This window comes from Osmerus eperlanus, chromosome 15 (genome assembly GCF_963692335.1).
Source record: "Osmerus eperlanus chromosome 15, fOsmEpe2.1, whole genome shotgun sequence".
Lineage (NCBI taxonomy): Eukaryota > Metazoa > Chordata > Actinopteri > Osmeriformes > Osmeridae > Osmerus > Osmerus eperlanus.
Window position 1 is genome coordinate 13,577,062 of NC_085032.1, and position 26,436 is coordinate 13,603,497.

The 26,436-nt window shown below is 42.3% G+C and overlaps 2 protein-coding genes and 1 long non-coding RNA gene across 3 annotated transcripts in view; 2 read left to right on the forward strand and 1 right to left on the reverse strand.

Annotated features, from left to right (window-relative positions):
* Positions 1-26,436, forward strand: part of LOC134034771 (musculin) — a 76,205-nt gene that overhangs the window by 10,957 nt on the left and 38,812 nt on the right. The window lies entirely within an intron of this gene.
* Positions 10,516-12,680, reverse strand: LOC134034772 (uncharacterized). Its single transcript, XR_009932270.1, has 4 exons — positions 12,635-12,680; positions 12,026-12,199; positions 11,624-11,730; positions 10,516-11,464 (listed from the first exon to the last, which is right to left on the reverse strand). It is a non-coding gene; the product is annotated as an uncharacterized LOC134034772 (long non-coding RNA).
* eya1 (EYA transcriptional coactivator and phosphatase 1) overlaps positions 18,029-26,436 on the forward strand; it is a 59,889-nt gene continuing 51,481 nt past the window's right edge. Inside the window, exon 1 of the mRNA XM_062480361.1 lies at positions 18,029-18,079. The gene's annotated coding sequence lies outside the window, so the exon portion shown is untranslated. The remainder of the gene's footprint in view (positions 18,080-26,436) is intronic.

The following is a 26,436-nucleotide window of genomic DNA, read 5'->3' on the forward strand; positions in this document are numbered from 1 at the left end:
AGGCTTTATCCATTGCGCTAAACCCCACTGGAGGTCCATCCACGCAGTGAAGATCGACTGGTTCCAGAAATTCCCCATCACGTTGAAGAATTTGATCCACGGATTGTGCTGTCTGGACAAAAGTTCAGTGCACTTTATAAGGAGGAGTGGATTGGGGTCACAGCACTAAAACTTCTCAGTCTCAGTTCAAAGTTAGGTATACATATGAGTCCTCCTACTGAGAGATTTATCTTGATCGGAGGAGAACCGTTTGAAAGGAGGGCATGTAATCGCAATTTGGACCGGAACTCTATCATTGTTGAATGGCATTGTTAAAAGAAATAGGATAAAGGAGTCATCTCAGAAATAAGCAACATTATTGTGTCATTTGAGAGCCGGCTCTTTCTGTTGCTGGGAATGGATTCTAAAACAAAAATAAAAGTGATGCCAACCATTATTCCAACAAGAGTGCGCTTCATTGACCTTCACTGAACAAAAGAGACACATATTCACCTCTAACAAACGTTTACACTTTAACACTTTAAAATATACCGGTTCTTTTTAGAAACAGAGTCAAACAGTTTGGTCAAACAGGACATCAACCATCCTAATCTCCTCAAAGAGGAGCTAAAGAGGGAGTTTCTCTGTGTCCATCTCTTTTCTTTCATTCCATCCTTTAATTCCTCTTCTTTGTTTGTCTCTCTTTCTCTGTCCGTCTCTCTCTCTCCCTCCCTCCACCCCTTTTCCATTCTCCCCTTTCTCAGAACCTCCTCTCACCCCTCCCCCATTTGTCATCTTCTCCCTCTCATCCCCTCCCTGCCTCTCTCCCACAGGCCTTCGTGTCGTCAGGCCCTTTCTGCTCCTGGTGGTCTGCAGCCACCTGTGTTGTCTTTTGTGACGCTGTCATCTGTCTCCAGGCAGGCTTTGTTGGGTTGCCAGCGTGAGGACAGGCCTGGCGCGTACTGATGATGGAGATAGTGCTTTCTGGCGCAGCCTCTCCCAGCCCCTCATAGCAGGCCTGTGTAGCCAGACACAGGGACCCATGTAACCCCCCTCCCCCTCTGGGTGTGGGACCCTGGGAAAGTTGGATCAATTGTTAATCCCTCACTGGTATTGCATCTGAGATCTAAGGTTTGATGCAACACATTGTAGGTGGATCGAGTCAGCATTTGTTATTACACTACATACAGTGTGATTATATATACTGTACTGTGTATACCCTGCCTTTTGTTGATGTTGAGTAGAATATATTTTCTTCACAAATGAATTACTGCAAAAAATATTCACATCACTAATAGTTTCTTTACTCTGTACACAACCCCAGGTGATGGTATGACACTCACAACTAGACACAGGTGATGGTATGACACTCACAACTAGACACAGGTGCATCTTCCCCAAAGGGATTACTTTTGGGCAGGTGAAAGTTGGAGGGGGAGTTCAAAGATAAACTCCTGACCCCTGAAATTACAACTAATGACATCCTGAAGCTATTTCTGAGTAGGATTGTGTGTGTGTGTGTGAAACCTGATTCAGTCCTTTGTCAATGTTCAGACTGGCCGTGACGCTCCATTCACACTCATTACAATTTTCTTCTTACTTGAAAGAAATCTGCAGTCTCCTCTAATGACCCCAGTTTTGAACTCGGAACCCTAGAACCTCCTGTATTTCGATGTTTCACCGGGCTGAGATGTGAGATGAGGGAGGAGGGAGGAGGTAAGGTAAAAGTTAACTCAAGCAATAAGCCTTCTCTTTGTTTTGTTTGACAAAAAATGACCAGAATCTTTACTTAGTTCCTCCAGCCACCTTCCTGTGGTTGTGTGCTGTGGATGAACTCAGAGCAGCCCAAGAGACAGGAGCATCCAGCCTAATGGACATGCATTTCCCTCCATCTCCACTTGAGGGAAACGTTAGGCAGCCACTCTATCTCCATGGGGCAAGTCTGGAGAAAAACACATCGCTCAGAGAATAAAGTCATTATGTCCTTCTTGATATGCTCCAACATCACATAGCTGAACCCCCACTCCCTCCCTCCCCTCCTCCCCTTCCTCCCCCCATATCCACAGTTTTATTTACTCTACATCCGGAGTGGGAGAGTGTTGATAAATGACGGGGGGGGCGCCCGGGGACTCTCCTGTTTAAGGACCGGCGGGGCGATTTATGAGCGCGCTCTCGCAGTTTTCACAATGATTAATCGTAGCCGTCGTCCGCGGGACCGAGGCGGCCACAGGCTGGGCCAGGCGGCGGGCCCTCCCCTGTTTGGATAAGCAGATAACATCAAAGCAACCCGCTGCTCGTGTTAAGAAAATACTGCATTCTGGGTCAGTGCAAATGAATCCGCAAGGAGCCTGAAAACTGTTTTTAATGACAGTCTCCATCAATATATTATCACCAGGGCTCCGATTGGAGCAGAGAGGTCGCTAATGACATTTGCAAATGTCTTTGTCCCCGACCCCTAGCTTCCTAGAGGCTTAGATAGACTGAGATGACTTCACTGACGTTTATGAATGGGCTGGGACTGGAGATCGTACGTGTGTTAGGGCATTTAGAAAACATTTACAGGGATTAGTAACTCTGCTACCATGACAAACACTTTCACAACACAGAGCTGCACGTCTTCATTCGGGCTGAATTGATTATGCAAGCAAACTTCAGACAAATCATTTAGAACTGAATTATTAGTGTTATTAATTTTAGGAAATATTGCATTATCTGCGTTATAGAACGCAACAATTAATGTTTAATGGGAAAATAATATGATGAGATTCTTGTTTTATTTTACATTCATATGTCAGTCCTCTGACTGATTTGTTTTCTTCAACTGAGTTGGGAGGTGTAGGCCTCAGAGGTGTTTACCTGGCCTGCTGCACTCTCTCCACACCTGTGCCATTGATCACACTTCCTCCCAGCAGACAGAAGGCTCCGGGGGGACACGGCTGTTCTTTTGATCTCCTTCCAAAATGGCCGCCAACTCAATGTGGTTACTGTGTCACATAAACTGCTGTTGGCTGTTTACTTAAAAAAATGTTTTTCCAAAGGGACACTGCTCTAACCCAGCTGCATGACTGAGCCTTAACCTAAATGGTACAGTGTTTCAAAACATGCATATTCCTTTTCCATTGTTCTTATAGAGACTTCAAGCCTAATTTACTTTATACTGTTGCGTACAATGGTACAAACTAGTTAGTTTTCTACCCATGAGAAAGGTCTGATCACTCATGAGATTACCTGTTCTCTGGCTACACCTTTATCGCCTCTACTAGTACTTCTTTTGAGAGTTATCAGTCTCTAAAACAGCCTTTTAAGATACAATGGACAATCCTAACTGGTCTCTCTACTATCCCATTGTATCCTTGGCCGCTTCAGCTCATCAAACCAATAGGAATTGGTTGGGGAGAATTTCCGTTCTTTATTCTCTACTTCCAGCCACTTCCACCCGCTTCTTTAGGATGCCAATTTAGCTGAATTCAGCCAGAACTCAAAGGCCTACTGTTACCTGTCCAGTGGGGTAGAACCACAGCGCTGCCTGCCCTTTCCCATGCTTCCAGCAGCGGACCCCTACTGCAGGCAGACAGAGGGGACACCTGTTCCTCTGGAGGGGTGGGCCAGCACCTGAAATCTTAGCATCGGCCCTGGCTATTGAGAGTGGCTAGAGCGATAAGACCCTGCACTGTGATGGGCCCGAGGTAACCTGAGCAGCCGGCAGGAAAGGGGATGCCTATAGCCAGATGAATCTGGCGCAATTTGCCAAAACACAACGCTGCCCCACACCCCCCCCCCCCCCCGGCCCAACTGGACGATTACCCACACTTGCAATAAGAAAGCCATTGTCTCACGAGAGTCTCCACTTATCTGTGTTTTGGTTATCTGAATGCAGAGACAAAATGGCCTGTCTGTGTATGTTACTGGTGGGAGAGGCTAGACAGAGAGGATCCTAGATGTGAAATTGAAAGGGCCTCTGCTGTCATTGACGCAAATCAATTAGTGGCTTTTATATGTGGTAGGGCACACTCAAGTCCTTTAAACAAATGAACAACTAAAAATGATAAATTGGCTCCAAAGCATAAATTGTTGAGGTCAAAACTTAGTTTGACTCCTGGAGCTCTGCTCCTAAAACAACATGGAAGGAAAGGAATGGACAGAATCAGGAAAAGTATCAAAGATATGGTAGACGCCTCATTTAAATTGCTAATGTTATTCATGTGTTCTTTATGTGTTATTCATATGATATGCTGTATAATTTAATAACATGTTCTTCTCCACATGTAATAATTACTGTCACCTTCATTGTATGATTTCAGACTTTTTCCAACCACAGTTAAGCAGAACTTGCAGCATCCACATTTCCCTCCTCTGACAAGATTTGCACCGAGCCAGCGCAGAAACAGGGGTCAGCAGGGCACACACAGAGCACTGAAAGTTTGTGCAGGAGGTTTCCGCAAAACCCCCTCAACGAGCCTCATATTGTCTCCTACTTCCCGCCTCCTCGCTCCATATATCAGGCTCCCCCGCTGAGGGTGACTCACCTTCCCCATACCACCTTTGATGTCTTGAAGATGCTGGAGCACTATTTGTAATCACTGTTGAGTCCAGCTCTATGGGGACAGCCTTATACCAGGCTCAGTTGACAAACTAAGGCCCCTAGATCTTTAAAAGGCCTGAGCAACATGTTTCCCCCCCTATTCTCTTTTCTCTTTCTTTTATGGTCCCTCGCCCTGTATCCGTTATTGTAGCGTCTGAGAAGTGCACCCTTGCTGATGTGGCCGGGATGCATAAATTACAGCTTAAAAATGTCAGGCGTGTCTCGGGGCTTACCCCTGTGGGGGGAGCTGGGGATGGATGTGGAGAGACTGGAGGGTCACCTTGGGGGCCCTCACTCACGCCTCGGGGTTAGGGGGCTTTCTGCTGCAGCCAGGAGTCAAGGGGGAGACTCACACAGAGGAGCGCCGAGAGAAGAGGGCCCAGATGCACACTGTTGGAATCTTCAAAGCTTCTTTTCCAGCTTTCACTATCAAACATATGTGTGCAGTTAGGATGTTTTATTTGATAGTCAAAATTTAGAGGAACCACTTTTTTTGAGTGAATTAAGATAGCTAGCTCTGTGATTTGAGTTGAACACATACAAAACTGTAGGTTGACATCACTGGCCTGACTGTTAGTGTTCAATAACGTTCAACAGTAAAAGTCTGGTACTGTTGACCAAGTGGAAAGAGTTCAGTTCTGTTGTTTCCTCGTCTCTAGACCCTCAAGTGACTGGTGGTTTGTGTGAACTAAACTATTCAAATAATACACAATTGGACCAGGACAATCCAAGTATTTGTTTTAGTGCGGAAAAAGTCTTAATGTGTTGAAATATTTCAACCGCAAGACATCCGAGGGGCTCCATTAAAGAATAATAGAACGAAATTCCGGTGGCCCAGTCATTGCTCTGCTTAAATAGTTCACTTTTAAAAACATTATCTTTCAGCTGGAACATCTCTCATAGGGAGTTTTGACCCATGTTCCCATGTGTGTGGGACAGCTTGTGTTGTGCATACCCTCAGGTGACAGCTTTATGTGGCCATCTTATTTATCCTCTTGTGTATCCCTCTACCTCTTCCCCCTGAAACTATTAGGAATCCTTGTCTTTTGTAGTCCTGGCTTTGGGATTTGGTGATGTTGTTTGGGCGAGCCAGTTAAACTGTCCTCACCTTTCCGGCCGGGTTGCGCCTGGCGGACATGTTTTTCTGTGGAGGAATCATCCTTCCTGGAGGAGAAGGAAAGAGGCTGTTGCTGATTTATGACCCGGCTCGCTGAAGGGGCAGTGTTAAGGCACAGGCTGAGCACTATCGATCCTGGAGATCCTTTAGCGGAAGAAGAAAAGAGAACAAGTAGGTTGATAGGTAGGAAGAAAGGACAGGAGAGGAGAGAGACGGAAAGATAAATGTAGAGGATGGAACAAGAGAGCGGCGAGGTTGAGCGGCAAGGGAGCAAGGTTGGAGGTACTGGACGAGCAGAACGACTGAGAGTCAGATTGATAGGAAAGAAAAAGAAAGCAAGGATTGAAGCAGAGCCATTAGCCTTTCCCCTTTCGTGAGAGGAGTAAGAGAGGAGATGGGAAAGACTCTGATGGGCACTCTCCTGGAGCGTGGTGGAGAAACTCTAATAGATAACTCCTCCCTCACTCCCAGGGGTTCTTCTCCCAGAGATGCTATCAGTCTGGGCAGATGTCTCCATCACTCTTTCTCCCCCTCTGTCTCCATCACTCCTGCCAACCCATCAGCAGCACATCTCCCATCTACTGGAAATGAATTACCAATTATCTACAATGGTACATTTATGTTACAGTTTGAAAAAATTGTCATGAACAAAGAATATTATAATTAACTAAAGAGGATATTTAACTACAGAGGTTTTATTTTTTTACTATATCACCTCCTATCCTGTTGACAGATTGACAAGGCAATTACATTTTCCAACCATGCCATTTCCCCAAGCAAGAAGTGCCATCTAGCGATCATTACCTGTCAGAAACAACTTCCTTGTCTGCAGATTTGGGGGTCATGTGACCGGCTATCAGCGCTGTAAGTATGGAAAACTGTCTCGCGCTGCCTTCACACGCTATCGGAATGATGGTAAATAAAATACGAGTTTCAGACTGGGAAGTTACCCAACTCTATGGAAGTTACATGAACGCCCCTTCAAGTCGTTACCAGTGGGTAACTCAGAGATACTTTTGATACCCGAGTTCCCGAGTTGAATGACCTTTCAACTTTCAACATGGTGGAGAAGAGGACTGGTTCGGTAGTGGAAGGTATGTAATTGTTTATTTTTAACAGTGCAACTATTGTTAGCTGTTGTTTGTGTACATGATTTTAATCTATTTGTTGCGTCCATTTCCACCTCTAGAAGGTGCATAATGGAATCAAAAAAGGATTTTCCACAATATGAAGGTGCAGCCAAATTTTGTGTCCGCCATTTTTAACATCGCTCCGACAACAAGCACTTGAACATGACATCCTCGTAATCTCGAATTTACAAATGAGAAATAGGATTCTCTGACTAGCACGTGAAGGCAGCATTATCCACTCCAACCGTCCGGTTATTGAATGGCATCGATTGCTCTACAGGACTAATGATCATCCTTTGATGCCCCTCTCGTGGTAAAAAGTAACCATTACTACTACCTGTTTTAGTGTCACACTGGTAACTGGACCTTACATCATATTAATATAAAAATAAACTGTAGACACGCACTGCATTCGCCAGGAATCCTTTTTGACACACTTTTCTTCGAATTTTTGTTCCTCAAACTTTTAAAAACTTTTTTTCACACACACAGTGAAAGGATAGGAGAGTAAATTGAGTAAATAAGATGGTGGGGGCGGCGCGGGTTCATCAACATAATTTATTTCTTGGAACTAGATGATAATTTACATCATGTAATAGTAACTGTATTGTGAATCAGAGATGCTTAAATCTCCACTACAATGTATTATATTTCAAGCAGCACCAACTGTGATTGAGTAAGTCCTTTAGTCTATTGTTTATTGGACATACCACATTTGAAGTACCAGTGTCTCTAGACAGCTAGAGTGGATAACCATATGCTGTCACAGTCGACCAGACGCGCCTCATATTGAGCTTTCTGTTGACCTGAGAATCGTGTGGGAGGTAGGGAGCGGGGGCAGGGGACACCGGGGGCTTGTGAGAGTTGAGAGAGGTACAAATCAACGATTTAACTATACCAGTCCTCCCTTTTTTCAGCGAGTTGAGTTTCTGCGTGTGTGATCATGTATGCCCGTGTGTTCACGTGTGTGTGCGCTTGCAGAAGGACAACTGTGAGTGTTTCAGGGATCTTGGCACCCATGCCAGAGATCTCTTTATTGGGTCACACGTTAAACCAATGGCAGATGCTCTCTCCTCTTGAGCCACTCAGCTGTCAGTCTCCATGGTTTTCAATCCTGAACTGACATCCCCACACTCCTTCTTTCCAGGGACATAACATCCAGGCATCAGTAAACAATCCAACTCCCTCTGGCTTCATAAAAGTCAGGCTGGAGACAGCAAGCCAAACAGCGGCTGTTCATAAGGGGAAACCCTTTCTTTATTTTTGACACAAAAGGCTATGGCTAGCATGCTAACTGGCTAGGAGGAAGTGCTGTTATGGTTAACCCTTGTGTTATCTTCGGGTCGTTCTGACCCATCAGTCATTGTGACCCACCGTCGTATTGCAACAACTTTACCGCATACAAAAACAAAGTGAAGCATTTTCTTTTAACCGTTGGGCTGTCTCAGACCCCCAACATTGCGAAGGTTAAAAGAAAATTATTTTTATTTGTTTTTGTATTGGGTAAAATTGGGTAAACACAACGATGGTTCGTTATGAACCTTTGGGTCATGTGACCCGAAGGCAGCACGAGGGTTAAGCATGCCAGCGGTTATTCCCCATCATGAAACCACACCACCAGTCTGTCAAACAACTGTTGTGTTTCGAGGAACACACTGCAGTTTGCCATGATTCGTTTGTGTGGTTAGTTGATTATACCGCAGTAAAGCAGACAGTTGAGTACTTTGTGAAATGGCACCCGAAAAACAGGCAAACCTTCTTGTTTTCTTCAAGCCAAAGTCAAAGTGAATTACGTACATCTAAGCTATCTACTTCTCCGCATTGACACTGAAGTCTTTAGGTTGCTCTGTTATTCAGAGTAAACATGTTGCTGGACATCCCAACTAAAGATGTGTCGTAATTAAGCCAAATGAGGCTCTGATTTGTAGGGATGAACCTAAACAAAACATAATAGACTTTGTCTAGTTTTCATGGTAGATAGAGCTTGTTCCTATTTCCATGATCAGGTCTTCAGCCTCATGAAAATGTTAAACTTTTTTGTGTGTGCTGCCTATTCAGGCCTGGGCAGTCCTAATGGCGCCCAATCAGTTCCACCAGGACTACTCCAATGGGTTAGGCGGCCTCCACCCTGATTACACTGAATTGTGGGTATTTCCTGCCTCTAAGCCTCGCATATGGATCTAGTAAGGCCGTGGCTGAGGGACTACTGTTTCTCTCCACTACATCTTCATTTCTCTTTCTCTTTTTTTTTTTCTCGGCCCTCAGAAAAGCAAAAACACTTTTGTTTTTTCTGGCTCCTCTGTCAATATGTGAGATGGGCTTTGGCTCGGGGTGTACTTGCACAATGCCAAAGAATATCCTGGGAGACAAGTGTGGCTAAATGCTGTTTAATCCACATGCTCACTATCCGTCTGCTCAATGAGCCACATCTACTGCCCCATTGCTACGGGGCCAACTGACCTTCCTTCGATTTTGTCTGGACCTTACCCTTTTCCCCAACAGAGACATGGTTCTTCATGTAAATAGATTGAAGGTGGTGGAGCTGAAGGTGTGTAAAATCAGGTCGGTTATAGGCCTATGTGTTGCTGTTTTGTGTTTGTGTTGAGTTTATGTTAGGGATTGTAAGTCATTTTATCATTGTTAACTCACAAGAGGGTGCATTCCATGAGCCTTTGCTTTCTGTTGGTGACGCCATAGAACCATGATGTAAACCAGCCAAGGATGACCAAAACAAGGTAGTGCTGGAGGGCTGAAGTTACAGGGAGTACTGACAGTTTGGGAGCATATCTTGTTGTTTTGATTTAAGACAGTGGCATATGCATCCAGTTGTTTAAAACATGTTTTAGATGCTATCATTTTCTGATCAAACGGGAACAGTTTGTGTCTGATCTGAAGTTGGTTGCGGGTGGCACAGCTGTGGATTTGTCATCCAGCCAAGAACACTGTCACCTAGACATTCGCTCCCCCTTATTCCTCAAGGCAGGGTTTTTAGCTCTGAAACCTATGACTCATTTTCTGACAAACACATCTGGGATTTTCAAACAGGATTTTCCTATTATCACCTGCCAAGAACTGACTGGCACAGCACTATATACAAAACAGTCTACTCTTCTGCTATGGCAAAGAAAATGTCCTGCATGATAGGGCAGAGCGCTGCCAGCTATGGACATGCTTCAGTAGACCCTTCCCTGGTAACACATAGAGGTCCACACACCTTCCAAAGTGAGCTTCAAGACAGGGCCAAAGCAGAATCATGATTGACTGCTATGCAGGAGTCATGAAAACAGAAGAGTTGTCATCATATTGACGATCAGTAGAAACAGGGTGTTCTGCCTTACAGCACACTGCACATGCAAAGTAAGGTGATATGATTGCAGGTTCCATCCCAGACTGCTACACATACCCTTATACAGGTTCTTTGTGGGATCCGAGGGAAGACTTTGGCGTCAGGACAGTTGCCTTTACTCAGAGTATGTTTGCATTAAACATTTTTGGAGTGGGGTGCTCATTATTGTGTGTTCAGGCCTGAAACGTTGACCATACTTCCTCTCCAATATAACCACTGATGAAGGAAAGATTGAGCCACATTTTTCAGAACATTTTGCTTACCTACCTGCATAAGTATTTGAGTTGGCAGTTGTCCCTCCTCGCCCCATAATCTTAGGCCCATGTGTTTTGATTTGCACAGTGGAATTTGAACAGTAGTCTCAGAAGTAAAGTAGATTGTAAATTACCAATTTAATTTCACTTACAGAATTGTCCCTTTCTCATTTTCAGGGAATTTGTATTCACGTGTGTTTGCTGTGTCTGGAGGTATGTCCAGTGCAAAAGCTCTGATGACTCTGATGAGAAACAAGCCAGTCGTGTCTCTTGTCTGTGCCTCCACCAGGTGTACTGTTGCTTTTAAAGCACAGAGACTGCGAGACTGGCACGCAACAGGTGATTGATTGACTTGTTGTTGGGTTGTCATGCTGACTGGAATGAACTGAATGTGAATAGTGCCTCCACTGGGCACACCAACCCTCAACCACTCCAGTTACCCGGGCTCCTCTCCAGGTATTGTAAATCGCGTTGTCCTCTGTAAAAAGGATGAAGAAAAAAAGGGGTATTAAGACCAAAAGTGTGCCTCCGCCTTTTTGTATCAAAAGAAACAATGTACTTTCTCCAGGTGCAGGTTATTTCACTTTCCCCGTAACTTGATAGGATTCTAACTCAAAACACCTGTTTTACCTAAATGAAATGCACCATATAATGTAATAAAGTGTATTGTCTGATTGGCTATGGTAATTCTTCATTTTAGCCACAATAACTATAAGTTCAGACCTAAAAACCGACCAGATATCACAAAAAACAGATGTGGTTCCAGTTCTGAAAGAACAGCATGGTTCCTGCAGAGGTATCACCAAACCTGCCTCTAGACTATCCGGAACAGTGTCTGTGCACAAAGAAAACATCAGTGAATTGTTCTCTTTTAACATATAGCATAAATCAAAAGGTTATAGAGGAGTTGAGAATAGAGCGCCTGACATTTTCTGCATGACAGAGCCGTAGTTCCCGTGTTTAAAGGGTGGTGGGAGCTTTGTGCTCTAGGCTGGGATTGCCTCCCGTTAAGCACACTTCCGTGTATCCTGGTCCCCTGGCGGTGACACAATCCAGCTGGAGGAAGCAACCAATGAGAAAGATATTAGATCAACTCCGGAAAAATTAATCGAATTCTCTGAGGTCTGCTGAAAGAGAGAGACAGAGAGACTCAAATACTCAAGAGAAGGGGCAAAACTCTCATGCTTTCACCAGAACAACTCTATCAAAGCTCACTCCAGCTCCAAGTGATCCAGGGATATGATACTCATGTGGAAGGTGTTGTGTTCCTTTAGCCGTCGTCCAGACAGGGGTGGTCTGTGCAACCGGATCCTTTGACATCACTGAGAACATGAAAACACGAAACATAGTTATTGATCACAGAGTTCACGCTAATCAAATAGCACTCTGGTTTGTTTGAAGTTAAAAATGGTTACAGGGGGTGTTTATCGTTGCACTACTGGACCTTCCAAGCTGGCCCCCTCCAAACATACATGAGCAGAAGTGTTATTTGTATTGTTAAATTTACATTAAGTCCATTTTAATTGCATCAGCCGCTAAACAGATCTTACAATAATGGGCTTGACAGAGAAAATTGCAATCATCTATGGAGGGCCTGGAGCAGTGTAATGGACAAACCTGATTAATTTAATCTGGTTGTGTTCCATTATGGCTGCACTTTATCATTTCAACAGATGGAGCACGAAGAAATTAAGAAAGGCTCTCAAGGATATTCAGCTCTCTCTCTGTCTCTGTCTCTCTCTCTCTCTGTCTCTCTCTCTCATCTGTTCATTTGCAGGTGTGTGGGCCGATCTGTAGATATGAGGGCCATGGACCCCAGTATGAGTGCATTATCATACTTAAACAGATTAGATCTGCAGCCACTTGATGTTGCAATGAATCAGAATTGTCCCGTAATGTATAACTGAATGCCTTTATCATCTTAGGGTTATCAAATCATGTGTCATTATTAACCAAGGAGGAGTCAAATGAAAACTGCTTGTATGCCGCCTGTATGGAAATTCCTGTTAACAGAAATGCCATTCCTGTTACTGCCATGACTGAAATATTTATAGAACAGGCTTAGGCTTACAACATCACCTGTCTGATCTAATATCAAGGTGTTACAAGTCAGTGTGGTACAGTGGGCTGTAGGCAGACAGATAAAAAATTGCCCAGACTCTCAATACTAGCATAATGGAATATAGGAGATACTATATGGAAAAGAAAATGCTTTGTGTCAAGTACTTTCTGAAGAAATGCAGTAGGATCATCTCTGATGCATGTTCTTAACCCTCGTGCTGCCTTCGGGTCACATGACCCAAAGGTTCATAACGAACCATCGTTGTGTTTACCCAATTTTACCCAATACAAAAACAAATACAAATAATTTTCTTTTAACCATTCCAATGTGGGGGGTCTGAGACAGCCCGACAGTTAAAAGAAAATGCTTCACTTTGTTTTTGTATGAGGTAAATTTGTCACAATACGACGGTGGGTCACAATGACTGATGGGTCAGAATGACCCGAAGATAACACAAGGGTTAATGAGTCCTCATGATGCGGATCCACGTGGGTTTTGTCAAGTAGTAACAGGGGGCGCATTTTGTTGATTACTACATGGAAGTGAGAGAGAGAGGAGGGGAGGGGAGAGGGGGGGGGAGAGAGAGAGGGGGGGGGGTGAATAATCCTGTCTAGGCAATAAAATGTCCAATAATGACAACTCATACGACTACAAAGCTGGTGTCGGCAAATTTTGCGAAGCTAGCTATTTTAGCTTCTTTCCCAAATGATTCAAACTAGAATATTCCACCCCCTCCCTTCAAAGCCACTCCCACAAAACACATGAACGCGCTGCCTGCCGGGACTGAGACTCGTCTTTAGTCCACGAAAGAGAGAGAACTACATCGTTTTTTTCTCAACGATTTATGTAAGAACACACACAACACTATCATAATGAACATAAACATGGCTAACGTTAGTTCTCACTACTTTCAAGCTAGCATGTTAGTATTGGGAAATTCTATGATAGACTTTCAAAGAAATTACCCCCAGAATACAACAAAACAGATAACTTACCTGTCCATGAGATTTACGGCTAACATGGCGTCGCTTTGCGGCCCCTTTAAATCTCTCAGTTCTGTCCAGCGTGGAAAAACAATACTGATATTGACTCTGGTTTTACTTCTTGCTTAATCCAATCTATTTTTTCTGGTAGCCCTTTCAACTACTGTCTGTTTTCTCTTTCGTATTTTAACTATGAAATCTGGAATTGGATTTGTTGCCTGCTCTTTCTCCGCCATTCTTTTGCCTCTAGCTCGGTTGATTAGCATACCTCTGCCTAGTCTGATTGAAAACTACATTAACGCGCATTAAGTGCAGGGGCAGAGTGTGCGCAGGTAGGTAGACAGACAGGTAGCCCATCCAATCATTAGTCTCGGAACGGTCTTAATGATTTGTGGTATTTATTACAGTCCTGCGACGCCCACAGATGTCGGATTGATATCATATTACCGTCTCACCTTTAGATGTATTGGTTGCTATCAAGATGTGAAGTTATGACAAAAAAGTGCTTCTCAACAACATTACCTACACCATCTTTAAACTAGCAATAATGGGTAGGACTAGGATTTTTTTTTCACTGTAGTAGCCTAATGTAATAAAAACAATAAAACAAGTTTTTCTATTAAATTAGTGATGATATGATCCAATAAATTAGAAAAGATGGTTTGAAAGAGTAAAAGGCAGGAACAATGTGATACTGTGATTTGAAATCAACAAAAACTGAAATAGCCTATATATTTTACACATAACCAACACTGCAAAATGTATGGTATAATTTACATAATATTAGAGTCTGTTGAATTACCTTGAAATTTAATACATTAAGTCAAAGTCATTCTGAATTCGAATTGTCTTTTCTTTCAGGAAGATATCTATTTCGGTGTATGCACGCACGTGTTGAAGAGTGAATTAATACATATTTGGAAAAAAGGACTCACATATTTAGCCACTGAGAAAACATGGGCTAATTTTATAGTGTAACGTACAGCGATACCTTAAAGAGAGCTAGAGTTGGTCTGGCTCAAGTTAGGCTATTTGATTTTGTCGCCTATCGCGGAAGAATCAACAATACCTGGAAAGAGCAACTGTGAGTAGCCATGCAGTAATACTCAATTACGTTTTTGAACTGTGTCCTATAGCATACAGTACTTCGCCATGCAATATATACTGTTAAAGCCAAACATTATGAATAGATAAGAAGCGCCCAAAAAAGTTTGGAAAACTTGTTGCACGTGATGATGATTTGACTATAGACTCGTGAAAGTTCGTTAAAATGTACTATTTAAAATCTAGCCCCTCATGTTCCTGGAATACCCTTCGACAACATAATAGTCGTCTAAATGTATACAGTAGGCTAGTTTACTTTTCGACCTAATACCCTTCCACAAGCACACTATCTCGATGTGCTTTAAGGCTTTCGTATTGATGCTTAAAGGTGGAGGCATTACCACTCACATCATTCGAGGACTTTTGTGGTGATTCAAACCCGCTACATGTTTCAGCTCACTAAACAAAATGTGGTGGTCGATCATTAATGTACTGTAAATTAACAGTAGATGTCGTTTTCTTGAGTCAAGTAAAAATATATATATATATATATATATGTTAAAGAAAATATTAAGTTACAATGAAAAATTCCCTTAACTCAACCATTCTGACGATGTTCTATCTCAGCCAAGCCTCATTTTTGTACACAATTATTTCCTTTTTGCTATGGACCACACTTGACATTGATGGATAACAGGGCAAAAATGAATGTTTTCTCCTCAGCCAGACTGTGTTGGATTGGCTGGATCATGTATGCTGTTATGCCCCCAGACCATAGGACCTTGGAAAGATTGAGTTCCCACTCTGCTTTCCCTATTCCAGTGTCATAGAGTTTACTTCATTTTCTTCAAACCAGAACTAATTTTAATGATATATTGTTGAGCCACATTGTCAAGACAGGAGTGTAAGTTATGTCAAAGGAATAATGTGGCTTTCAAAATCAATTCAGCAAGAGCAGGTATTTAGCTCTATAACCAGTCTAGCAAACTACTGGACCAAAAGTGGCCTCTCTTTTCCTCTAAAACACAACTCTAATAATCTCACTTTTGCTTGTTTATCTTTTTTAAGCATCAGCTTTCTCCCTCTCTTGGTTTTCCCTTTACATATATGAGGATATAAGATTGTCCGCTTGTGCTCTCTGGGTGCAAGGACGATTATCTGAAGAGTCGCTCCTACTGTAGTAGCCTCCTACAGTGGCATGGCTGCATATACAGAGTAGCTGCCCTCCTTGCTTTGTCCATTCAAAGTATCACTTGCTCCATGGGAGCTGTGAAACACATGTGAGAAGGCCAGAAGGGGTGAACATGACAAATGGCACTTTAACTACTACACACATTCATTAGTGTGTAAATCATCTATTTTATGAAGTTCACATTTTTTAAGCTCATGTCATGTGAAATCAAATATTTGTGAACATGCTTGAATTGGCATTGTGAAAAGTATGGCCCAGTGAAATAGGAAAGTTAATAATAATAGTTTGAAATCACGTGTTTCAGAACATATTTAATCTAATCCAGGAATCCCAAAATGCAAAAGTCAGCATGCAGGAACCAAAAATAACACTTCTTGTCTTCTGCAGAGTAAATGCCAAAGTAGCACTGAGTGAAATGATTTCACTTTCATTTGTCATGCTCTCAGGCTCTACAGTAGGCCTATGTGTTGGAGGCTTTTCGCTCAGACTTAACTTCAGAAAAAAGTTTCCCTGTGGATTCTCCTTACTTTTGAAGTTTCATGCCCCTCCAATTACTGGGGGCCAGGCAGTCTCCCATATAGTGTCCTTGGACAGCTCTTCAAGTACTGTGGAAATGTCTTGGACCATTAATTCTGGATTGTCTTCATCTGTTTGCATACTTTTGACACTGTAACCATTACCCCCTCACTCTCTTTCAGTGATCCTTTCGCCTGGGTGTGTTTTCTGTGGTTCTGCAACACAATTCAGTCTGTCTGGAGAGGAATCTATATGATTGTGCCTTTTGGCATGCTGGCTAATAGTACAGTGTGTGTGTGTGTGCTTCTACGTCACACACAATTAGAATATATTACAGTATTTGAAATCATTATTTTAACCCTTTCTGAGGGACCAGAGTGGCTCATAACAGTTCCCTGTTCACCTGCACTTGAAACCCTTAAGCCTAACAACTCCAGATGTTGATTCCACAAATACAATTATGTGCCTCTCTGAAACCCTCCATGATATCATAATTGTATCGTAAACACAGCTAAGCAGCAGGCAAACACCCACAGCACAATTTCATGTAACGCGCCCCTTACTCTTAAAGATGGCTGGTGTTTTCTTTTCTCCAACCTTGTGCATTTCCAAGCGGGGGGTTGCTTTTGCAAAGTAGGCAGACTCCAGAAATTAATTTATCCAAATAACCAAGATCTCCTGTGCCAGGCCTTGGTAGGCAAAGCCTACCAAGGCCTTTTGAAGTCTGGAATGTTTTGGCTGACTTAGAGCAGGCGACTGGAGTAGAAGGATCATTTTCACTGACCCTTGGGATTTTTAACCGTTTTCATACACCGGGAACAAAAACAAAAGCAGGAAAAATGCCTTCACTGATTTACACTGACTCAGGCATCAGAAACGAAGAACATTAAACTGATTTTGAGAAATAGGTACTTAATGTCTCACTGATGCAGTATGCATTTTATTTAATAGTGTTTATAATAGACTCTACAATGTATAGGTTGGGTTTGCCTCATTTGAAAACTGGTGTGACTCTGTATGGCTGAAACCTTATTATGGCACTGAAGTATAGGCAACGCCATGCACTCAAATACGCCTTTATTAATGCCCCATGGTTTTAATGAGATGATCATTTGGATCTGGGGCAAAATAAATAACTATTAACACTAACACTCTGAATCACTACAGTACTCAAAGTCCGTCATTAGTAAAGGACAAGTGTATTAATGGCATTACCACTGCCAATTACCCAACGCCTAACATCCACAACTTAATTATACGCATTAATAAAATGAATGTCTGTTTGTGTATCCCTAAAAGCATTCTTTATCTTCACTTTTCAATCATAATAATTAAAGACGCCACATTTTTAAACAAGCCCGAGGAGGAAGAAGAAAGATTTTTTTGTTGTTGGACAAAACCAGGCAGTCTTGAGTAACAGAGCACTTAGGTTTCCAGAGTAATAAATAATTCACTGGTCCTCAGTGATGAGCTGCTAAGGGTAGGAATCCCTAATGACAGCTTTTTATAACCTATGACTCAGCTAGCCATTATGCTCCTGACATCTCTACACAGACCACATCCTCTCTTCCAGATCACTCCTTTTTCACTTTGCTCCCGCTTTACTCCTAGAGTGCATCGATGAATTACCCAGTTCTAATTTTTCTTTCTCTTCTCCACCAAAATACTCTCCGTTCCACTTTCTCTGCTTATGTCTTCGCCTCCCATTGTTTGTTTTTTTCACACCCCCACCTTCTCTCCTTCTCTATTAAACTACACGATGCAGTCTCTTTTGCTAGTAGCTACTTTTGCTAATTTCACCTCACTGTGGTTTTGTCCGACAGACCTGAGATCTACCAGTGCCTGTTGCAGACAGCCAGTACTGCACGTGTGAGGTAGGAGACTGAAGAATTTCCCCCCACTACTTTGAGTCTGTGACTGGTCAAGTGTGACTGTGCCTGATTGGCATAATGACACTCTACCCCCCAGGTAAGGTAATTCCCCAAACCAGCTGAGCTCCACCATGCAGTATATGGCAGGAGATCATTGCTATCATGATATATTACATAATTGAATCACTAGGCTTCTTAATATGTACTATACTACAGTAGAAGAAAAAAAATCAAATTACTTTACCTTAGTCACTCCCTTGAGCTAGCATAGGGAAATACATCTGTTGGCCCTGATTAAGTACCTGACAATAGAGTTAGCACAGTGCTGGAGGTTTATAGTAATACAGCGGACATGGGCAATTAGGCCCGCCAAGTAATTTACAGTACAGCTTGCAGGTGGCGCCCAGGAATGGAGGTTGGGACCACCTCGGTAACAAATGAGCCTGTATCCAGCGAGAACAGCAGCACCGAATGACTTCCATACTAGGCCATCAAAGCAAGGCAATGCAAACAAATTATGCTGGGGACATATTTCATATGTGTTATGATTTTGGCAAGAAATTAAATAGGCTGCTTGTTTTTTTGTTTTTTTTCATCATTGCCTGTAGAATGAATGATCACTTTTATATGCTGTTGACCTTTTTACGTCAGCACAGACCCTCTCTCACTCTCACTGCTACCTATTAATTATGAAATACTGTAGGTCTCGCCTGTTTCGTTTTACTGGCTCTTCCTGCTGAACTCGGTGTGAAAGGCTGCTGTTCTTAAATAGGTGTATAAAAGTGCGAGTGCAGAAATTCCCCCCAGTATTAACTCACTCCAGCATTATGTCATCAGAGTCAAAAAGGCACTGCTGAATAAAAAATAGCCTGTTTCACACATGATAGACACCTTAACACATTTAGGAGGAAACAAAGCAATCCTGGTTCAGTGTTTTGCATTGTAGCAGTACTCAAAGCAGTAGCCTCGTAGTAAATTCACTTTTCACACCTGCTTTTAATGTACAGAACACAGAAAATTCAATACCGTGTACCACTCAATCTTGTTTACCGCTGTTAATATAATTATGCAATTAGCGAATGGTAGTTACTCTTTAATAAAGTCTTCATACTTTAGCTATGCCTCTTTCATTCTTCCTTCCAATCAAATCCATTTAGTTTCATTAGCATCATTCAGTACGGAGCAGGTCAGTTAAGGAACACTGCCCTCTCCTGCCTGCATGCCCGTCTGGATCTCCCTCAGTCCCGCAGATTGAAACATTACTGCAGGTAGAGCTGTACATTGTGGGTGAGGGGGGCTCCATGTCCACAGCTTATCAGCCTCTAGTCTGGGTCACACAGTGGGCCACAGTGTGCCGGGACCCCTGGAATAACTCAGAACAACCTGATCCCCACTGTCAGCACCCCAGGCCGTGCGTAAGGTCATTTCATCAAGGCCCCTGCAGCCTGTTTCAGACGAATGGAGAACTGCTTAGCTTGTTTCCTCTCTTAATTCCACTACATTAAACAGGGGCATGTTCAATGGAGTAAATGTCATTCGTACCTGCAGAGTTGCAGATAGAAGTTTCAGCACGTTTGGAGGAAACAATGTTTGTGGTCGCGTTGGACGCAAGCACTCCGTGTAAGGCAAAGACTTAGAAATGGAATGAGGAGTACATACACACTGTTATTATTTAAGCAAAACTAGGACACTGAACAGCAGTCTCAATTTCATAAGTTAAGAAATGTGGACTAAACTTGTTCAAAATTGCATCAATTTTCTTGCCACATTCAAGCCTGCCGACCGTAGAGAAAAAAACAGCTTTCTATAAAGCGCAATGATATAAGCTGAACCACACATTTGGCAGGCGGGACAGATAGCGGTGTGTGGTCCACAAGTGCATGCGTAGTTATTTTAGACCCCAGTCCAAAGGAAATATATATTTGCAGAGCACCTGCAATACAACTTCGTTCTGAAGACAGACACTGTAAGTAGAGGAGCATTTTGTTCTTCCCACTGACAGACAAAGGATTAGATATGTTGAGCTCAGCTATTATTTGTGTGCCCTGCTGTCAATAGTAATAGACAAGGAATTAGTAAGTGATGCCTATCTTATGGAGGTGATTGCCTTTTCTATTTTGACTTATATTTGTCTTATATAAGGAAGCCGCTGCAAGGCAATTATCACATCTGCTATTCTTTCATTTTATTAAACCTTTTTAGAGCAAATAGCTAAATAACTGACGACTCACTAAGTATTCCCAGCTGTTGTTTCCAGAGCTAAGGAACCAACAGATGGATTTATAAAACAGATTGGGAAATGTTTCTCTGGTTATTTTCACAGATGAATGTGTGAACTCCGAGTAGGACAAGCAAAACGCTACTTGAGGTCTTTGCCACTGAAGTTGTTTAGCTGGTCTTCCTGCTGTACATGGCCTGGCCAGGAGCATCAGCCATAGGCTACGGTAGAGTACACTTTTCCGTCTGAGTTTGAGTGACAGGCGCAGAACACAGCTCTAATTTAAAGCTTTAGCCTATCCTCACCGAATTAGCCAGGCTGTTGCTACACAGTCACTCCTTCTGCTTCTGCACAGATGAGGAAGTAAACACGACGGTTCAGGAGTTCACTTTTTGGATGGCTGCCGGAACTACTTAAGGCTAGTGACGTTTTTGAGGGAACAGGTGGTCAGAGTGACATAATTTTGGCTCAACACGGTGATCCTGAGAAATTAGGCCTTGTTGGCCTGCCAGAAAGGTTAGCGCCCTGTCAATAACTATGAACGTCTGGTGATCAGAGTTGTTTTTAATGCAAGCTGATAAAAAGCAAAGGCTGTATCAGGTTCTTGATATCAGGTGTTATTTCTTTATGTACAGTATGTCCACACAGTATGTGTCCTTCCACTCAGTACATTAGACACTTAGACACACACATACGTGCACACACACACACCCATCTGTGACATGTCTCAAGGCTTGGCTGAGAAAGCTATTTATTCTCATACACTGTTAACTACTGGCACGTATGCTACAGAATGGAATGCCATTCAGAATGCAGAAAATATATTTAGTTCTCGCAGACAGCAAAAGGCACCAGTGGGTCTAGCCCGTTTGCGAGATCAGTTATTTTCGTCACAGTATGGACTTTCAATTACGATAATCTGTTGCTTCTCTCCTTCAAGAACATTAGGCCTAATTAATTCATATCCATTAATAACTATCAAAAAGGTTCACACTGTTTATGTGTACTGTATGTTGCAATACAGAAATTCATACACGTACAGTGTGAATTTACAATAATTCGCATAAAGCATTACGTTTTCAACCTCAGGTTGTTGGCTAGCTAAGATGTCTGTATTTGTTGGGTATTATTTCTTAACTGTAACGTATTTATAACACAATGGCGTGACTCGTTAGTGTGTTACAGTTTCACTGGCGGCCATAACATTACCTGAACCAGCGTCCCCACTCTCTGTTACCTACTATGTGGATCATTATATCAATAAGGCCTAAACCATTGGAGAGTGCTGCTTTCCTTGAGCACATTAAAGAGTTGTTGTTGGATAGTGTGGAAATACCCAGCAGCTGCCAGTGTGGTGTTGGCTCCCAGTCAGGTGCTCCTGTTGAACCCTTCAGGAGTCTGGCGGATGGAGGCTGCTACTCTCAGTCTCATTAGCTGCAAAGACAAACACACAGTTACTGTCAGTCGTTACAGACCATTGTTATTATTACCGTGTTTTAGTGGTGCGTGTTCAAAAGATCCTTTGTCAGCCTGATCTCCATATTGTGTTAATTTAACTGACTGCTTCTCGGCCTTGTTCATTTAAGTGTCCTACAGGCTCTTTCCCTCTGGGGGTGGTGGTGGTGTGTGGGGGTGGGGGGCGGCTGCTCTGCGAAGCCTCTGCATATGTTGAGGGGGGGTAAGGGGTTGCCCAAAGCTCGGCAAATCTAACAGCAAATCTGTGTGGTTAAACAGGGATGATCCGAGAACAATACCCACATAAGTGAATTACCTGCTCAGTGGGAACACACAAGAGCTATGTCCTGCAGCTAGGCAACTAGCAGCCCCACTGTTTGTGTTCGGAAACAGTGGGCCAGCACTGCAAACATGACTTATCCTGTTTAATTGCTGTGTAATTGCTGTGAAGTTGTCATATATGTCTGTTTGGCTTGCCCTACACAAATAGCAGAGGGCATTTTGAATGGCCATTGAGTGTATAAGTGGAGACTTTTCTTCTCCTGTTAGGCAAATAATTGGAGGCAGAAATTGTGTAAACACTTTGGTAGGCTAGGCTGATGAAGTTTTTATGTATTTTCCAGCTTGGAGTAGTTGTTCTGTCTCAGTGAATTAAACAAGGTAGAGTTTAAGTACTTTGGTACAAAACTCCTTTTGAACTTTCACAGAAGTCTATTAGACTAAAATGCACAATGCCATTTGTCCCTCTAAAACAGAATGTTTGATTGGATTGAAATGTAAAAAATGCGACAAATGAATTCACAATTTGTCATTTCACCATTGGTGTGTACTCAACTTACTTTACTGTAATGGAAACAGTAAACGGAAACAGATTCAAGGTGGATCACAGTATCTCAATATCACACTTTCGATTGGTTGCTGTGAATAATACCTATGTGGTCTCAATGCTTAAACTTTTTAATTGTCCTGGAGGAGTTTAGATTTGAAGTCCCAAACCCATTGAGATATCTAATGAAGACTCTACCTTCCAGGCAGGCATATTTTTCCAAATGACAGTAATTTACATATGATGTATTTAGAGAAGAGGAGGGCAGGCTAATTCTATTTTGAGATTTTCCTTTGTTTTAGGAGTCATTAGCAGCTAGCTGAAATCTAATTTTTACAATTTCATCAGGCCCTCTTGGAAAGCCTTTGTGAGCTCATCAGAGAGAGGCATGTATTGCTAAGTGTTCTCTATTGCATTAGCACACAATAAAGCAACCAGGGACTTCTAGAGACGTTTATATGGAATTCAGTTAACACTCTGCCAATTCGTTTTTTATTGGGACACAATCAATTTTTATTCATTTTAAAGCCAGAATGCTTGCTTTCATTGTGTGCCTTCCCCAGCTTGTTATAGAGCTAAACAAATTACTCAGTTGTTTTCACAAAATGGTATTGTTTATGTTAAAGATTTCCTCTTGGAAATTCATCCCTATCCTGACATAATATATATTTCATTGCTTTCAGCGTTTTCAGACAAAATGTTTTTGATGTGTAATATCCAAATTGTAAATTCAAACAAATGATAAATGTTGGATTTCAATGTTCTATGAACCTGCACACCCACAACTGCGTTGTAGATATACCAACTGGCTATTTCAAATTTGGCAAAGCTACCAGTTTAAGTGATTGATTTAAACAGCACATTGATCTTCAACTATTGCATGGACGTGTAGAGTTCTTACCCATTACAGCCATCACTCATGTGAACTGGAATGTTATTGCCACAACCTGATGACAGAACTCATCAACTGATTACATGTGTGTGCAATCTGCCTAACAACTAGGAACTAGGGCAGGGCTAAACATACTCTTTCTGAAGCAGTACACAGCTACAACACTACTTAGTTACTACAGATAGCTAGTTATAACCACAGCCTCTCACCTGCTTGTTCTGATATGCCCAAACATCATGTACACACACACACATGCAGTCACCCACACACACACACAGGGTGCATTTTGCAGTGCAATTTGTCTTAAGACTTTGAGTTGCTATTTATTTAGGTGGTTGTGTGAATAACCGAGAACTTGATACGCTTGTGTTGCAAAAGTAGTTTGAGGCGTCTCTCTGTGCATCTCTGTATGGTGGCATAATTAGAGCGCTTAAGTGCCCCTGAAGACAAGATTCCTCCCCACTGAGGAAGGAGGCAGGCCTCTAATGGCACCCTTCAGACTGTGATATCATTTATTGTTTCGTATCAGATATACTCCCTGTACCCTTCACTTCATTTTCGCAGGGGCACATTTGACCTAAAAGCAGCCATCTCCCGCAGTGTCCTGCGTCTCTCCTGCTTTGTGAAATATTCTGACAGACATCTTCCAACCGACTGCATTTTTTTCAATTCATAAAAAAAGAAAAATGCTTTCTCTAAGTCTCTGAGGACTCATGGCTATGTATATCCTTAAATGACACTTGGTGACATTGCTCTGGTTTTATTTTTTTATTTCATGAATTTGGATCTATTCTGTTATGGGCTCTGGAATGCTTTCAACGCATTGATGAGATGACAAGTTATCATTGATCTGTCCTTACTTAGAGGGATCCATTAAATAATGTATGGCCTCATGCACATTACCAGTGCACTCTGCTGTTCTCGGCCCATTAGAGGAGACTAAGGGGCCTCTGTGGCTCTCAGCCCTTACAGGTCCTTGGGCTCATTTAATTAAATTATCCTATAATGAAAACTCCCATAATGAGATTAATTTTAATTATTCATTAGTAACCGATTTGAGCAAGAGGCCGGCTGCATCAATTATGCATGGGTGGGCTAAACATTTTTCAATTCATCACCTTTTCCCTTTGTAAAAGGTGCAATTTATTAAGTGCTCTGCAGCTGCCTATGCTGATGGAGAGGAAGATATGGCTGACCAATGGCCTGAGGTCAGTCAAAAGTGGTATGAAATCACTAGGTTGACATTTGATAATCTGCATTAAATTACAGATTTACTTATGACCATCTGTGCCTCACAAATAGAGAATTATGTATATTTGATTGTATATTGTTTACATATATTTTTCAGATTATTAAAGATGAGATGTTTTTGCTATATTAGGTTGACATACAGTTAGGTCCATAAATATTTGGACATTGACACAATTTATCATTTTGGCTCTGTATACCACCACAATGGATTTGAAATGAAACAATCAAGATGTGCTTTAAGTGCAGACTTTCAGCTTTAATTTCAGGGTATTTACATCCAAATCAGGTGAACGGTGTAGGAATTACAACACATTTTATATGTGGCCCCCCTCTTTTTAAGGGACCAAAAATAATTGGACAAACTAACATAATCATAAATCTAATTGTTACTTTTAATACTTGGTTGCAAATCCTTTGCAGTCAATGACAGCCTGAAGTCTGGAACCCATAGACATCACCAGACGCTGGGTTTCGTCCCTGGTGATGCGCTGCCAGGCCTCTACTGCAACTGTCTTCAGTTCCTGCTTGTTCTTGGGGCATTTTCCCTTCAGTTTTGTCTTTAGCAAGTGAAATGCATGCTCAATTGGATTTAGGTCAGGTGATTGACTTGGCCATTGCAGAACATTCCACTTCTTTGCCTTAAAAAACTCTTTGGTTGCTTTCGCAGTATGCTTCGGGTCATTGTCCATCTGCACTGTGAAGCGCCGTCCTATGAGTTCTGAAGCATTTGGCTGAATCTGAGCAGATAATATTGCCAGAAACACTTCAGAATTCATCCTACTGCTTTTGTCAGCAGTCACATCATCGATAAATACAAGGGAACCAGTTCCATTGGCAGCCATACATGCTTACGCCATAACACTACCTCCACCATGCTTCACTGATGAGGTGGTATGCTTTGGATCATGAGCAGTTCCTTCCCTTCTCCATACTCTTCTCTTCCCATCATTCTGGTACAAGTTGATCTTGGTCTCATCTGTCCATAGAATGTTGTTCCAGAACTGTACAGGCTCTTTTAGATGTTTTTTGGCAAACTCTAATCTGGTCTTCCTGTTTTTGAGACTCACCAATGGCTTACATCTTGTGGTGAACCCTCTGTATTTACTCTGGTGAAGTCTTCTCTTAATTTTTGACTTTGACACAGATACGCCTACCTCCTGGAGAGTGTTCTTGATCTGGCCAACTGTTGTGAAGGGGTTTTTCTTCACCAGGGAAATAATTCTTCTGTCATCCACCACAGTTGTTTTCCGTGGTCTTCCGGGTCTTTTGGTGTTGCTGAGCTCACCAGTGCGTTCTTTCTTTTTAAGAATGTACCAAACAGTTGATTTGGCCACACCTAATGTTTTTGCTATCTCTCTGATAGGTTTGTTTAGATTTTTCAGCCTAACGATGGCTTGCTTCACTGATGGTGACAGCTCTTTGGACTTCATATTGAGAGTTGACAGCAACAGATTCCAAACACAAATACCATACTTGAAATGAACTCTAGACCTTTTATCTGCTCCTTGTCAATGAAATAACGAACTCCCATGAGGGAATAACATACACCTGGCCATGGAACAGCTGAGCAGCCAATTGTCCAATTACTTTTGGTCCCTTAAAAAGGGGGGGGCCACATATAAAATGTGTTGTAATTCCTACACCGTTCACCTGATTTGGATGTAAATACCCTGAAATTAAAGCTGAAAGTCTGCACTTAAAGCACATCTTGATTGTAC